The sequence below is a fragment of the Sinohyriopsis cumingii genome, unplaced genomic scaffold (genome assembly GCF_028554795.1).
Source record: "Sinohyriopsis cumingii isolate HCF-2022 unplaced genomic scaffold, ASM2855479v2 utg000615l, whole genome shotgun sequence".
In the NCBI taxonomy this organism is placed as follows: Eukaryota; Metazoa; Mollusca; class Bivalvia; order Unionida; family Unionidae; genus Sinohyriopsis; species Sinohyriopsis cumingii.
Genome location: NW_028315917.1, coordinates 1,001,920 through 1,017,285, shown reverse-complemented (window position 1 = coordinate 1,017,285; position 15,366 = coordinate 1,001,920). Strand labels below are relative to the sequence as shown.

The window sequence follows — 15,366 nt, the reverse complement described above, 5'->3', positions numbered from 1 at the left end:
CGCCTTGAAAGATGCGGCACTGACACAAGGCAAAGAATTTCTCCAAAATGTCATCATCGACAAACAAAACCCTAAAGAAGCTTTCTTGAGGGCAGGCAAAAATGTCTTGCTGCAAACGGGCAAAGACCTTTTGGACCGACGAGACACACCTATAAATGTCCTGCACGCTACCGAGTCAGGCATTCAGCAAGGACAAGGCAGAAAGAGACGAAGAAGAAAACACCCTTTCACCAGACTTCAAGCTAGAAAGGCCAAGAAAAGAAGAACCGTTCGAGACTTAGACGTTTTCGATTATTGAGAAACAGACAAAAAAATGATGCACCGAGAGTCTTGCGCTTGTTCCAAGTCGGAACTGGATCTCTTTGCCATGCCCCCTACCATGATGACGATGCAAGAATCCCAATGGGTGGAATTTCATCCCGTCTCCTCTTTGACGGATTCCGCTCCCATCGAGTTTGAAATCAAAGGACAACCCGAAGATTACATCGATCTGAATAGCAGTTACCTGTATTTGAAACTAAAAGTGATCAAAACGGACAACACCAATCCAGGAGGCGATGCTAGAGCAGCTCCTGTCAACAATTTCATGCATTCCTTGTTCAGCGAAGTGGACTTGTACTTGAATAACAAACTGGTCAGCAGCAGCATGGATACTTACCCATATCGTGCCTACTTGGAAAATCTCTTGACGTACGGAAAAGAAGCCAAGAATACTCATCTGGATGCTTGCGTGGTATGGAAACCTGACACGGCAGGTGTAGGCACGTTTAGCGACACAGTCCTGACAGAAGATGACAATCCTCACAATGTGGGGTTTAACGACCGTCGTAAGAAAATTCTGCAAGGGCGAAGTTTAGAACTGATGGATCGTTTGCATTTGGACATGTGGTTACAAGAAAAGTATTTGCTGAACGGGGTGGATATCCGTCTGAGACTGAATCGTAGCAGTGCCGCTTTCCATTTGATGGCCCATGCCAACGAATACAAAGCTATCATTCAAGAAGCCCGACTTTACGTGCGTCGTGTGGAAGTGTTACCTAAAGTGGGAAACGACGTCAGTCAGACGTTGAGCAGAACGACCGCCAAGCATCCGATACGACGCGTAGAAGTGAAAACGTTCACCATTCCCGCTGGACAGCGATCTATGATCGAAGATCATCTGTTCCAAGGACAGTTACCCAAGCGTTTGATTGTTGGTATCGTCAGGAATTCAGCCTTCAACGGAACCCACGATCAAAATCCTTTTGAGTTTCAACATTACAATGTGTCCAAGATCGAAGTCAGTCGCGACGGCAAGACCTTGTGTACCCGACCCTTTGAGCCCAACTTTGGTGTCGCAAAGAATTATTTGAGATCGTACTTGTCCCTGTACGAAGCCACGGGACAGTTAGGAACCAACACCAGTCACGGTATTTCGTACGACGATTATGCAGGAGGCTATGCTTTGTGGGGTTTTGATTTCACTCCAGACCAAGGCAGCGACGAGGGACATTTCCACCCTATAAAATCGGGCCAGATTCGTGTGGAACTTCAGTTTGCAAATCCACCTCCAGATCACACAGTGAACGTCCTCCTGTATGCAGAATTCGACAATACCATAGAAATCAACAGTTTGAGAGAAGTCATTCTAGACTATTATAAGCCATGGAAGACTGTTATCCCTCTTTGCCTAGTGGAGAAACTTTAGACATGAAATGTGAGGAGACCGTGGAAGGAGAATCCCAAGACAAAGACGAAAAGGACATCATGATCAAGTCGAGATGTCCAGAACAAGAACAGCAACTGGTCTCCTACTGTGCTACATACCTGGCAGACACAGTTACGATATGGATGAAGCATGATTACTATGAATGTCAAAACATCAGTCAAGAAGAAAAATTCAAAGAATATCTGGACGAAGCTTGGAGTCTGTTTAAAAAAGACGTGTTACGTTGGTGGTATAAAGACTTGCGTGAACATTTCTGTCCTCCATTAACGACTCAAGAAATCCATTACATCAAAGCCTCTTTGACAAATTCAAAGAGAAAGTCGAGATCGAAATTGATCACTTATTATCAGCAAAAGAACATTTAGTGACTTATTTTGATCATGGTTTTTCTAGAAACGATGAGAAAGTAAATCGTTGATTTTATGACTAGTATGCTTATTTTGTTGTCTTCAGCTAGGAAACGTAGTGTCCATCCATGACTCAATGACTTGCAACAGTGGAAATCACAATTTCATTCACAACGTTGCCAACCCTGTTTAAAGTAGAGTGTTAATTGAAAAAAATGTTTGTCATTTGAAAAAAATGTTTGATGTTATATTGTTGGATTATTGTTAAAAAATGTTAGAGTTGTTGGTTAGTGTTAAGTGATTTTGAATAAAAAATGTTGTGTTTTGAAAAAAATGCCTTTGTCTTTTGTTTGACTATAAGAATGTTGATTCATGCACTTTGACTTCTCTCTATCTTTCTCATGACACTCATTAAACGTTGCGGATCGAAAACCGTGGAGGGATGTTTTCGTTCACGTCCGCGCTTTGACTTTAAGAACCGGGGTAGCCTCCAGTCTAACCATCCATTGTTGACTCATCCTCCTACGAAGATGTGCTCCAAACTAGCTAAGCTAAACGAAGCCTACGTGAATTTGCATAGGGTCAGACACAGTCTGATACCGAAGCCAGAAGAAATAGAGAACGTGAGAATGCTAAAAGTCACTGAAGACCTGATCGAATAGCTCTTCAGAGAAGAAGTGAACAGGGAGAAAGAAGAATGGACAGAGAAGTACAGACTTCAGAGACAGCAGCAACAGCAGCAGCAGCAGCAGCAACCTGAACCTGACAAAGGCTTTGTCGATTGTCGTATCGACACCAAAGAGTTCTTCTTCTCTTTCCGAAGAAGCAGACCTATCGCCAGAAAGTCCATCCTGAGAGGACGTAGCATTCTTAGAAACTAAAAGATTGCCATAGCAAACAAAAAAACAGCCCTTTTCAGGGCTACCCAATACTCTAGAAAAGAAATAACAATCCAATTGCCAATATGTGTAGGTAGAGTAGTGTGTATATAAACACTGACTCTTTTATAGTGTGAGTGTTTGTGTTTGTGTATATGATTGTGTGCTTGTAAGTGCTCAAGTACGTTGGTGTGGATAGTATATTAAGATCAAGTTTTTTTTTTTTTTTTTTTTTTTTTTTGTTTTTTCTTTTTGTTTTGTTTTGTGTTTTTTTTTTTTTTTGCTGCTTGACGTGTGGGGAGAGTAGATTTAGGGTTAGATTGCTTTGAGTATGTGGATAGTATATTGAAGTGATTAATGAACATTTTTAGAATAGTGGTGGGTAGTATAAAAAAGTGAGTGAGTGTTTCTTTTAGGTCCGCGCGTTGTTGGGTTATGATCTAGGTAATATCAATTTTGTGTCTTAGGGGATGTTTTCCTTCACGTTCGCGCTTTTAGTATAACTTAAAAACTAATCGTCAGTTGGGCTGCCCATCGTCGACCTGTTAACAGCAAGACAATGAATACAAGGATTGTGAAACTGCTAGAACTCCAGATGCACCTGGAATATGCCAGGCGTATAGTAAATGAACTGTCCGCGGAGGCTATCGTAGAAGAAGCAAGAATAAAGAAGGAAGAGGAGGAGAGAAGAGAGAGGGAAGAGGAGGAAAAGAAAATAGGAGAGAGGATGACTTACAAGATACCAGAGACAGAGGATTGGGGTGCTGAAGCGAATCATCCCGCCTCTGCACTCTCAAGACAAAATGTAAAAAGAGACTGGAGTCGAAGATGTGTGTGTGGTGCCAGACCAGGAAGGTGCCAGCATTAGATAGGTGCATCTGAAGTTCTAAAACAATCAGCCCTTTTCAGGGCTACACAATACTCTAGAAAAGAAATAACCATCGATTTGCCAATGTGTGTAGATAGAGTAGTGTGTATATAAACACTGACTCTTTGTGTGTGTGTGTGTGTGTGTGTGTTTGTAAGCGCTCAAGTACGTTTGTGGGGATAGTAAATTTGAGTTTAATTTTATTGCTTTGCGTGTGTGTGTGTGTGTGTGTGTGTGTGTGTGTGTGTGTGTGTGTGTGGATAGTAGATTTGGGGTTAGTTTATTGCTGATTTAACTTATGTGGATAGTATATTATATGAAATGAGAAAAGTAGGGGGATGTTTTCCTTCACGGCCGCGCGTTTTAAGTGATGATCTAGGTAATATCAATTTTAAGTCTTAGGGGGATGTTTTCCATCACGTCCGCGCTTTCAGTATAAGAACCCACAGAGTTTGATGTTCGAACCATTCTACGGAATAATAAAAACGAAGATGGTGGTTGCAAGTCAATTGTTTAACAACTTGGTACATATATACTATTGGATAATGGATGGCATCTATGTAGTGGAGAGACTAGAAAAAGAATGGAAGATAGCAGAGTACCTGTACTACGCTAAATGCCTAAACGTAGCAAAAGAAGTGATAGCAGGAATGATAGAAGAGGAGGAAAAGAGATTGAGAGGTATGATAAATCCCACCTATGTCAGAGTGGGAAGCCTAAAGGAAGAACTTGACAATGCAAGCGAAGTCAGGTGCTTTCTTGAAAATATGTCACATGGGACAGAGTGCTCTTATGTGGAGAGAGGTCTGGACAGACTGAAGAAAGGAGAGGAGTTGATGAGAAAAGTGATGGAGGTAGAGGTCAAGAAGATTAAAGAGAGATGAAATAAAGAAAGAAAAGATCAGGAAAACAAAAAGAAAGAGGCAGAGTTTGAGCGGCTAAACAACAATTGGATCAAAGTCCAGGAAAAGTTCAGAGCCATGGGTCATCCTGACTGGATAACAGAGGAGGAGGAGAAGAAGAAGAAGAAGAAGAAGAAGAAGAAAGGAATAATGGAAAAAGTGAGATCTTGGTGGAAGAAGTGGAGGAAATAGAAGAAGAAGAAACACAAAGGCCCTTTTCAGGGCCACTCCTATTTCTCGAAAAGAGAATGACTTTCAATTGCCTACCCCCGAATTATTATTTTATATATATGTGTGTGTGTGTGTGTGTGTGTGTGTGTGTGTGTGTGTGTGTGTTATGTCCCTCTCCCCCTGTTCCCTTTCCATAGACCCATCAGGTCTGGACCCTGTTACAATTCCCCATGTTCAATTTCCCTTGTCGCTAGAGTTGCTCATGCTTTTTTCCCCCATGTTCAATCCCCTTGAGGCTAGAGTGGCCCAAGACTTTTCTCCATGTTAAATTTCCCTTGAGGCTATAGTGGCCCAGGGTTTTTCTCCATGTTAAATTTCCATTGAGGCTATAGTGGCCCAGGGGGGTCTTGTAATGCTAATTTCCATTGAGGCTATAGTGGCCCCCTTTACTACTTATGTTATCATATTTGCGGGCTCTAAGTAGGGTTCCATTTGTGCTCGTATCTTGTAATTCTTCTGGGTGTTTTTCGTTGATTTTCCTTATTGTTTATCTGTCATTTCTTCCATATCTATTATGTGTGCACATTCGCTTCTTATATATATATATATATATATATATATATATATATATATATATATATATATATATATATATATATATATATATATATATTTCCTGACCTCTGCTTTCGTTTTTGAGTATTTTTACAAGGTATTTATCAATATTATTTTTTAGTTTTTCCAATTTCTGTTGGGTTTTTATCGTCTTTTAGTTGTTCTTGTAGTAGTTATTTTATTTTATTCTGATAGTTTTCCATCACTAGGGTGTTGTTATTTAACTTCCATATCCCTCTACCACATTTTTATTGGTTCTTTGGTTTGATAAGATAAGGTATATTAGATGGCGGTCTGCTATAAATGCCTGTAATACTTTAGCACTGTCTGTATTTTCATGATATTTGCAGTTGGTTTCCTGTTCGAAAGTTTTTCAGGTGATTTTGTATGTCTTGATCCCATTGTCTGAACACTCCTCTTTTTTATGTCTTTATCTAGAGAGTTGAAATCTCCTATTATAATGTTTCCAACTGTGATGTTTTACATACTCATTTAGTTTCCTAAAAAAAAGTCGGGGTGGGGGTGGGGTGGCCGGTACATGGATACTTAGTATGTTGATTTGATTTATTGTTATATGTGCAATTCTTTCATTCAGTGCTCTTGAGTTTGAAGTATCTTTCTTTTTTATATTTTACTTATTCTTTCCCAGTTTTTATTCCTAGTGTTTATCTGAGTAATGTTGTCTTCTATGTATTTTAATACGTTTTGTAAGATATGATGAAGTTCTGTAATAATGTTATATCTTAATCTTTGCTTTGTTATTGTCTGCTCCATTAGTGTTTAACGAAACAATTTTTATTTCCTCCAGTTCTATTTCTATTTGCCCTGTGTGTGTGTGTGTGTGTGTGTGATTTCGTGTTTTTAGGTTTAGTTTAACTGTCTCTTTAATACTTTAGTTTTCTTGGTGTTTGAGTGTGGTGCTGGTGATTTTGTCTTGGTGTTGTATCGCTGTCTTTTGTTGTTTTATTTGGGGTGTTGTTTTAATCTTGGTTGTTTGACTTGTGTTACTGTTTGTTGAGTTTTTTGTTTTGTTGTTGTTTTTTTCTCCTTCTGTTGTGTTTGGTGTTGTTGCATTTTAGTTGTTATAGTTGTGTTATTTTGTGTGGGGATTGTGTTTCTCATGGTGGTGGTGGTTGTAGCCTTTCTATTTCTGTGTTATCCATTTCTGGGTCTTTTGGGAAATAATGTTTTTCCTCTTCCCGCTCCTGTTGTTAAAATTATTGTGTTTTTTTATGGTTCTGTGTCATTTCCACTTTGTTCTTGTGACGTTCTTCTGTTTACTTTGTTTTTCTTTCTCATATATTTTTTTCTTCTTCCTTTGTTCTGATTTGTTGTTGTTGTTGGTTTCTTCAGTTACCAGCGAGTATTCCTCTTTTGTACAGAACAGCAGTTGTGCTAGCTGAGTTCGAGTCAAGAATTGAATGATACGCATCAGGTGTTAGTTGTCACATAGAAACACCAATTTTGTGACATCAATTGAATAACCACTTCATCCCAAAATAAACTATTCATCTCCAAAAAGTGACACCTGATTGGGATGATTTGTTTATCTCCAAAAATGCATATTATATTTACTAACATATATCAAAATAAAATTAGTTATGAGTGTTTCTTACTGTATAATAACCATATCCAGCATATTATTTCCCCAATGGAGCCCCAGCACTTTTTACTAAAAAGTAGCCAATCATAATTGTTTAAGTTAGCGCGTGGTTTCAAAATTGGAAGTACAACATTACAAACGAATGCAGTCGAATATATTCCACAAAACACCTTTATTTCGTTGTGTAGCTGTTTTGTGAATAAATTGTAAAGTAGTGGAGTGGAAAAAGTGCATCGAATGGGTTTTACCAGCATGTATGCCCTCGTCCATTGAGTATCAGCCTATCCCAGCATGCTTTTGTTCTATTTTTAGCAGTTTTCATTTGGTTTGGACAAGTGAGAAGCGTCTGTTGAAGTTGATGTTATGTGGACTAATTGTAAGCATTAAACGCCTCAAGAAAGCGGTGTATTCATGAAAGTAAGTACTCCTCTTTGCATTTAAAATACTTCTTACAAAACTTACCTTAATTCTATTCAATTTTGCTGGGGAATATGTGTGGAATATTCAACAGGGTAGTCACCGTTGACAATTCGTCTGCTGCACAATGCACATATGCCGCGTAGTATGGGAAACATCACTTCAAAATTGCCAGCCATCGAGATCTCGTGACGATACCATATTTTGGGAATCTTAACAGAAAATGTAGCAAATAGGTATGGAATAAAGAAATTGTAGTTTGAGCTGTGTATTTTGTCTTTCTACATTTTAAGTATTGTCGATGATGGAATAGCGTGGCTTTTTTGTGACTACTGCCAAGGGACCAGTTACCGCCACTTTATCCAGGTTTCTCAACGCGTTCTTAATAATCAGAAATATTTGAAACTTGTAATTCTATCCAGTTAATCCAGACCTATTTTACGAATATTTCAAAAGAAAAATGTAATGAAAAACTTTCAGTCATGCCTTACAGAATATCGTAAAGTAACCATAATAACGAGTCCCTTCTTTCGCAGTGACAGTACCAGTTACCGCCAGTACCGTTATTGACGATTAGAAATTGAGATATGATTTATTTCTGCATAATAACAACAAAACATTCATATTTCATGCCGCAGAATTCACTTTCTTCAAAAGGAAAAATCTATTTCACGTACAATTAGCAACCAAAGCAACAGATAGTCAGCACCTCGGTAGTTTTGACGGAAACCGACATTACGAATCGCGCATGCGTCACAATGACGACCAGCATCATTATAGGGTTTGTATCAAAACCGTATCTTATTTAAAACTGAAAGTCCATATCGTATACACCACTTACACTTACAGTAATTGTTTGCTTTGTACGTATAACTTCTTAAAAACTTAATCTTTTATTCATCATTTAAGAATTACATCTTCAGTATCAGTTATTGGAAAGCTTAAAACAGCTTTATATATATATATATATATATATATATATATATATATGTATATGTATATATGTATATATATATGTATATATGTGTATATATATATATACATATATATATATATATATATATATATATATATATATATATATATATATATGCAGAGAGAGAGAGAAATAGGGTTGTATACATTTGTAGGTTGCACATACCTATAAATTCTATATTCCAAAGGCTCCCTCTCTTTCCTCCGGTAGTTTACAAACAAGTTAACAAAAAATAACAAATGAACATTAAAATGAACATTTAAATTGCCAATTAAAACATGTATTAAATGTGCATTTCCTTCAATTTAATTTGATTTTTGTAGATCAATAGGTCAGGACTGAGCAAATCCCATAGCCCGACGTCCTGGACTAGTAATTTTTGAAGTTGGACAAGTAAACTTTTCCAAGTCGCTAGTCTGGGACAAGTGCTTTTTAAAAAAGTTGGGCTAGTCCTTATTTTCATGCTTCAATCACTATATCTGCCTTTATTTGGCCAATCATGCCCTCTGGGCGTACTGAATACTTGATTCTACCCCTCTTCGTGTATACATTTACATCCTGTTACCGCTTGACTGCATATTGGGCTAAGTGACCGAATTATCGGCAAATCAAAACACGTCAAACAAAAGAAAGCCAGTATGATCAATTGGCAGTGTTGTAAGCGGTTTTGTTGCAATGAGTTTACTCAATCTAGATCATAACGAGCGGCTCACTGTGATTTTAATCCAGCAAGTCAGTGGAATTAAATTAATGAAAGGTACTTTACCGACATCAGTGTTGATTTCCTTTATGAACTGATTAAATGACAGTAATGATTGATTATACAGATGATTAACTTCCACGTGCGATATTGTGTTTGAAGCAAAACAATGACGATAATAAATGAGCTGTTTCAGTTCATATTTAAAAGAGAAAATTGATGTTATGATCACTTTAGAAGTAGTTGTCAAGCAAGCTGATAGTTACTCTGTGGATAAAATGAGTTTGCTAAATTATTTTCGCTTGGAAGGTAATAACGGCGATTCGGTGAATGTAAATTTGTTTGAAAATGGAGGGATACAACGTAAGACGGATACTGAGTGTGCGGTAGTTCTGAGTGTGAATGAGGATTTAGTTCAATGAACTTAATCAAGACTTCTTTAAGAAATTCCTTAAACCAAAAGAGATTACAAATGCTAACGAACGTTTCTGCAAATGGACCAGAGTTTGAGGACTTTAACCCAGACACAGCTGTCAACTGCTGGCTTAGTACTGGTGCAGGTGGCAGACATATACGTGGACATATTTTCAAATCCATCAGCTACAACATATATACATGAACCTAAAGAAGCCAAATGTATAACAACCAATGTTTTTAAAAAATTAAATTCTTTTAAGAAATAATTATGTTGTATATTATTTTGTGTTTTTTTTCTTCTATGGATTAAGTACATATGCCTCATAAAATCTCGGCAAGTGATTACCATTTTGGGACCAGTTAAAAATAAGGTGGTACTAGTGAAGAGTAAGGTGGGACTTAAGTGAAGAGAAAGGTGGGACTAGTGAATTTTCTGAAACCACTTGTCCTGGACTAGTGGTTAAAAAAAAATTGCTCAGCCCTGTAGGTACAAATAAAGTAAGTTTCATCAACATCTTCCTCATCTGTTAAACCAACACAGGCCAGGTGGTACCATTTCTCACATAAGTCACAGCAAATCCAATGCACATTTGACTCATCATCAATAGTAGGTGGCTTGGCCTTGTTACATATCCCACATACATCGTTTTTTTTTTCATGCTTGATGATTTTCTTCCCTTTCCATAGTATTTTCCTTTATATTCTTTCTCTACTTCTCTCTCTTTCTTTCATCTCTTTGTATTTTCCTGCATTCAATCTCTTTTCTTCTTCTTTCTTCTTCAGTTTTGTTAAGAAGATGCTGATAAAATTTATCACTAGTTATCACTCTTGCCTCAGTGATGATCTTCTTTTTGCTGTTTGGGGTTTTGCAGGTACTGGGGGGAAAAGGTCAGACAAAGCTTCGGGAATAATGCCTTCCTTCACTAATGGATTACCACCTAAGTAAGATCCACACTTGTCACAAGATTAATAATTGGATGCAGATGATGAAGTTGTAATCAAAGATGTTGAAGGTTTTGCTTCTATACATGTTGAAGTATTCAGATCTGGAGATTTTAATGCGACAGTTTGGGATGATGTCAATGGGAACTGGCTAGAGTTGACTTTGTGGATGAACTGTGATGGCATAACTTGCGTTTTGTCAGTTGCATCTGGATTCAGAGGATAAAGGCCAGTCTTCTTAAAACTATCCTTAATTTTGGCTGGAGAGCACACATTATCAATTGCATACGACAAAATTACTGGAAACTTAGCTTTGTTGATAGTTTGATGCTGATTGATGAATCCAAGATTCAGAGCAATGGAACTGAATTTCATCTTTAGAGGCCCCATGATTCCAACATCTAAAGGTTGCAAAATGTGTGTACTGTGTGGAGAAGTCCAATCAGCTCAATATGGTTTTCTCTGGCCAGTTTAACTACATCCAGGTTGATATGGCTGTCATGGTTATCCATAACCAGTAACACTGGGCGATCTTTCCTACAATTTGGAATGAACAGGTCTTTAAACCATGTCAGAAAAAGATAGCTGTCCATGTATCCAGACTCTGATGTTCCAAACAGCCAGTTACCTGGAACACCATCTTTATAGGTTGTATGGGGGAAAGATTTTTCAAAAATTAGAAACGTGGGAAGGACTCTACCATCTGCAGCAATACAAATGTGGGCAGTGATATGTCCAGATGATAACAGAACTTGCTGATATGTGTGATGGCCCTTCACACCAATGACTTTTTGTTGTGGCTTCTCCCTTCTGCTCCAACCAGTCTCATTGCAGTTAAATATTCTGCCAGGGTCCTTTTCTAAGCCAAGTTTCTTTGTGGTGTCCATCAAAAGGGCAAAATAACTGTTCATGATATTTTCATTGGACATGCATGACCTCCCCCTATCAAGTCGTTCTGGCTCTCTCTCTCTCTCTTTGAGTTCTGGATGTCAGCTGAAAAACTTTCTAAACCATTTATTTGAGGGACCTTTCTTGGAGCTGAATAGAAATGTTCTTTCATTTTTCTTCATAATGGATATGATATACCGTCTAGCAATAACCCTTGTCATTGGAAAACCTTGCTGTAGCATATACTTCATGTATGATACTAACGCATCTTTTTCTGTTGCATCCAGCATTCTGTTTGGTCCAGGGACATGTTTCAAATATCGATCTTTCAGAGCATCTTCAATTGTCTTCCTTGGAATATTGTATTCCCTGGAGGCCTGACTACAGGTGAGATGTAACTTTTTCACAGATGAGACGGCAGACAATAGATCTTCTTGGAGATACTTTAAACGCTTTGCCATTTTTCTACAATAAATTATTAATTCATTCAATGTAGTGTATCATTTGTAAATCACATTATATATATATATATATATATATATATATATATATATATATATATATATATATATATATATATTAATGAGGGAGGGGGTGGGGGCTATCAATTGCTATTTTATTTTATTCAAAGGTGAGATATTTTTGTGATGACAAGGCCATGCTGCATTTTATTTATTTACTTTCATTAAATAAGTATTAAACAATATCAACAGTTATATAAATTATAGTGTATGGCTTGGTATATATATTTTTATAGAGAGAGAGAGAGAGAGAGAGAGAGTGATAATAAATGGGAAGCAAAAATTAATAATAAGCTGGTGTTTTGTTATAGTTACATCCCTTTTAAAATAGATAGTTTTGAGATGACCCCTATACTAGGAATTACTCATGACCTGAGTTACTTTTGTATAGGAACGCTGTACTACTTCATTTGTTGGTACGTTCATAGTAGTGTAAGTTCGAGAGATCCTTTGGTATGTATATTATAACCAAATTGACTTTCAAATGGATATTTTATTCTTGGAGGATACATTTATGGATGGATAAAAGTTTTTACAACGTTTAAATAGAAATGTCGTCTGCATGGATCTGAGGCCCCATATCCAATTGTTTTGTCATAGAGCTTACATACATACTGAAAAAAATTATGGAAAAAATCACCAGTAATATTTTTCTTACCTTTATAGCTGGAAATTATTTTTCTTCACTGGAATGAAGGAAACTGGCCTTGCAAAATTATCTTTATGCAGGAACGTAAAAAAAACTCACGTGAGTGCAAGAAATATGATGTTGGCGGTAAGTGGTCGTTGGCAGTATCTGGTCCCCATGCAGTACAAGCAGGTCATTGTTGATTGAATTATAAAAGTACTGATTATTCTGATTGCCTGGATAACAAACTTTGTCCCTCAAAATGTGTGGAAATGTTCCAGCAGATATTGATTGTAGGTGGAATCCCCTGGATTATTTCATTTCCACCAGTTACAAATTGACATGTCTACTATAGTCTGACTCTACATGCCTGTTTGTTTGTACCCACCCCCCACCGATTTCAAAAACGAGAACGTTTAATTTGATAAAAAGTGCACAGAACTAAGTCAATTGAATCAGTGATTTATAATTTCTAACCTGACTGTGACCAGAATGGCACTAATGCTGGCATCCCCTGCACCATTTCATGCTTAACGGACTTTCCAAATTGCGTACACTATAGGCTAGTTTATTTCCATCAGACAACATAATGACGTAGTTCATCCTGTTCGGTAACTGCAGAATAATTGTGTAAATTAAATAATGTTGAGAATTTGGAATTATATCCCTCTGCATATCTGAACATAGAAATTAAACCTCTTGTTAAATCCACATGAAAAGCAAATTTGTAGTTGTCATTATTTTCCTTTGCTTGATTCGACATTGTAAATATCGGAAGCAGACGACTTATGTATGTACATCTATAGTCATGATACACCCCTTTGCTGAAAATGGACTTGTCCAGAAACTGGAAATGGATCCGAGCATGTCCATCTATTACACTGAAAACTTCCGTTTAGCATGAAACGCGCATATGATGACGGTGTTAGGCCCACTGTACTCAGAGTCGAGTTAGAAACTATAAATCAATGAATGAATTGACTAAGTTCCTTGCACTTTTTATCACATTAAAGGTTTCCATTATTTAAATCGTTGGGGGGGTTTACAAACAAACGGGTTTGTATTATCAGACTATAGGCTACTTATTTCTCTCTATCCTTCTGTCCTCAGTTTTGATGCACAGATACACTGCTGTCAGGCATTTCTGCGCACCTAAGGTTTCCATCTCCGATATTGAAGCAAAACGCTTACCGAGTTCCACCGATTTACAAAAATAAAATACTGTAATGCTTACCATTTGAAATGAGGCAATTGTCACCAGAATATTCTGTTCAAAATAATATTAATTTTGGATACATGGGATATCACCCCTCGTGTTTTCATGACTCGCTATATGGCAGCATATTCTGTGCACAGCTTTGAAAATATGTTTATCCATCGGGCTATAGAAATGAAATAATTACTTTCGACTGTTTCTGTCAGCATTTCATTTGAGTAATTAAGTCAGGTTTATAGCTAGTTTTACAAAATTCAACGCAACATTGCCAATAAAATGGCAAGAGAGATTAAGCATACTAAACCGATCTTGTAAAAAAAAAAAAAAAAATTAGTGAAGTTCAGCAATTTATTTTTAAAAAAGATGTGGAAGAGAAACAACAATGAATAGAATGCAATGTGTTTACAATGTCTTGTTTATGAGGTTAGAGTTACTAAAGTATTTAGAAACAGACTGCACGCCGGGGAAGTTCCTGAGAATGCCCTAATAGCGGCAAGTTGACACGTTAATTAGCAGACGATATTGTACGTGTGGGACAACTTCTTGTAAACTTGGATTAAGATGCAGAATATGTTTAAGGTATACATTTCCATTTTATAAGCAATGTATTTATTTGTATAATGATTCTAAAAGATACATAATAAATAGGATTTTCTGGGGTACAGGTTCAAGAAGGTCAAGGAGTGGATCTTGATGTTGGCATTTAGAGATCACAATTTTCTATACATTTTGAGTCGAAATGTATATTTTTGTACATTTTATGAATATCACTTTTATTAATTAAGTATGAGCGTTCTTTCTCGATACAAAATGGATTTTTACCCAAAATAACAAGAGATCCAGTGTTTACAGAAATGACATATAATTGTGCAGAATTACCGACATGCAGAATTGCCCGACATGGTGGGGTTACTTATCCTTAGCACAAAAATACAGTGTATCCCCTCAGGGTGTAAAATTGGGGGTAAAAAAAATACCTTGGTATCAGAAATGGGGGGTCAAATAAAAAATGGGGGGGGGGGTTAGAATGTACTGACAAATTTTCATCTGACCCGTACTTTTTCAGCTTGAAATAGGATATTTCAACTTGCACAACATAATCTCTCTCTCTCTTTCTCGGATTCGGCTAATGTGGTTATGTGAGAAAGCTTGCCAGTAGCTTCTCGTGGGTCGGTGGGTTTTTCCAGGTTCTTCCTCCACCATTAATACTGGCCGCCATGTATATCCCATCTTGTGCTGAAAAATGGCGTTGAACCCTACAACAACAACAACAATGCTCTCTTTCTCTCTCTCACTCTCTCTCCATACAAATAAACCAACATGCACAATTAACAAACAAATGCTGTGTCCATTCAAAGAATAATTTTATTAGTTCATTTTTCTCTTAGTATAAAGTCGTACTTTTAACAGTCTCCTTATAATCTTTTTGTAGCAGTATTATAGATTAACACATGACATATAAGCTAATACAAAAAGCCAAATAAATCTTTTTAACCAAATGGCAGTTAATTTACTGCCTGTCATAAACCATCAATTTCGTTGTTCTTTGTCCTAGAACACGTTTATCCA

The 15,366-nt window shown here is 37.1% G+C and overlaps 1 protein-coding gene and 1 long non-coding RNA gene across 2 annotated transcripts in view; one reads left to right on the top strand and one right to left on the bottom strand.

Moving 5' to 3' along the window:
* LOC149773757 (uncharacterized) overlaps positions 1 to 15,366 on the bottom strand; it is a 108,653-nt gene that overhangs the window by 57,537 nt on the left and 35,750 nt on the right. Inside the window, exon 2 of the long non-coding RNA XR_016417292.1 lies at positions 7,555 to 7,721. This is a non-coding gene — a long non-coding RNA (uncharacterized LOC149773757). The remainder of the gene's footprint in view (positions 1 to 7,554; positions 7,722 to 15,366) is intronic.
* LOC149773756 (tetraspanin-9-like) overlaps positions 7,353 to 15,366 on the top strand; it is a 100,041-nt gene continuing 92,027 nt past the window's right edge. Inside the window, exon 1 of the mRNA XM_089946061.1 lies at positions 7,353 to 7,509. The gene's annotated coding sequence lies outside the window, so the exon portion shown is untranslated. The remainder of the gene's footprint in view (positions 7,510 to 15,366) is intronic.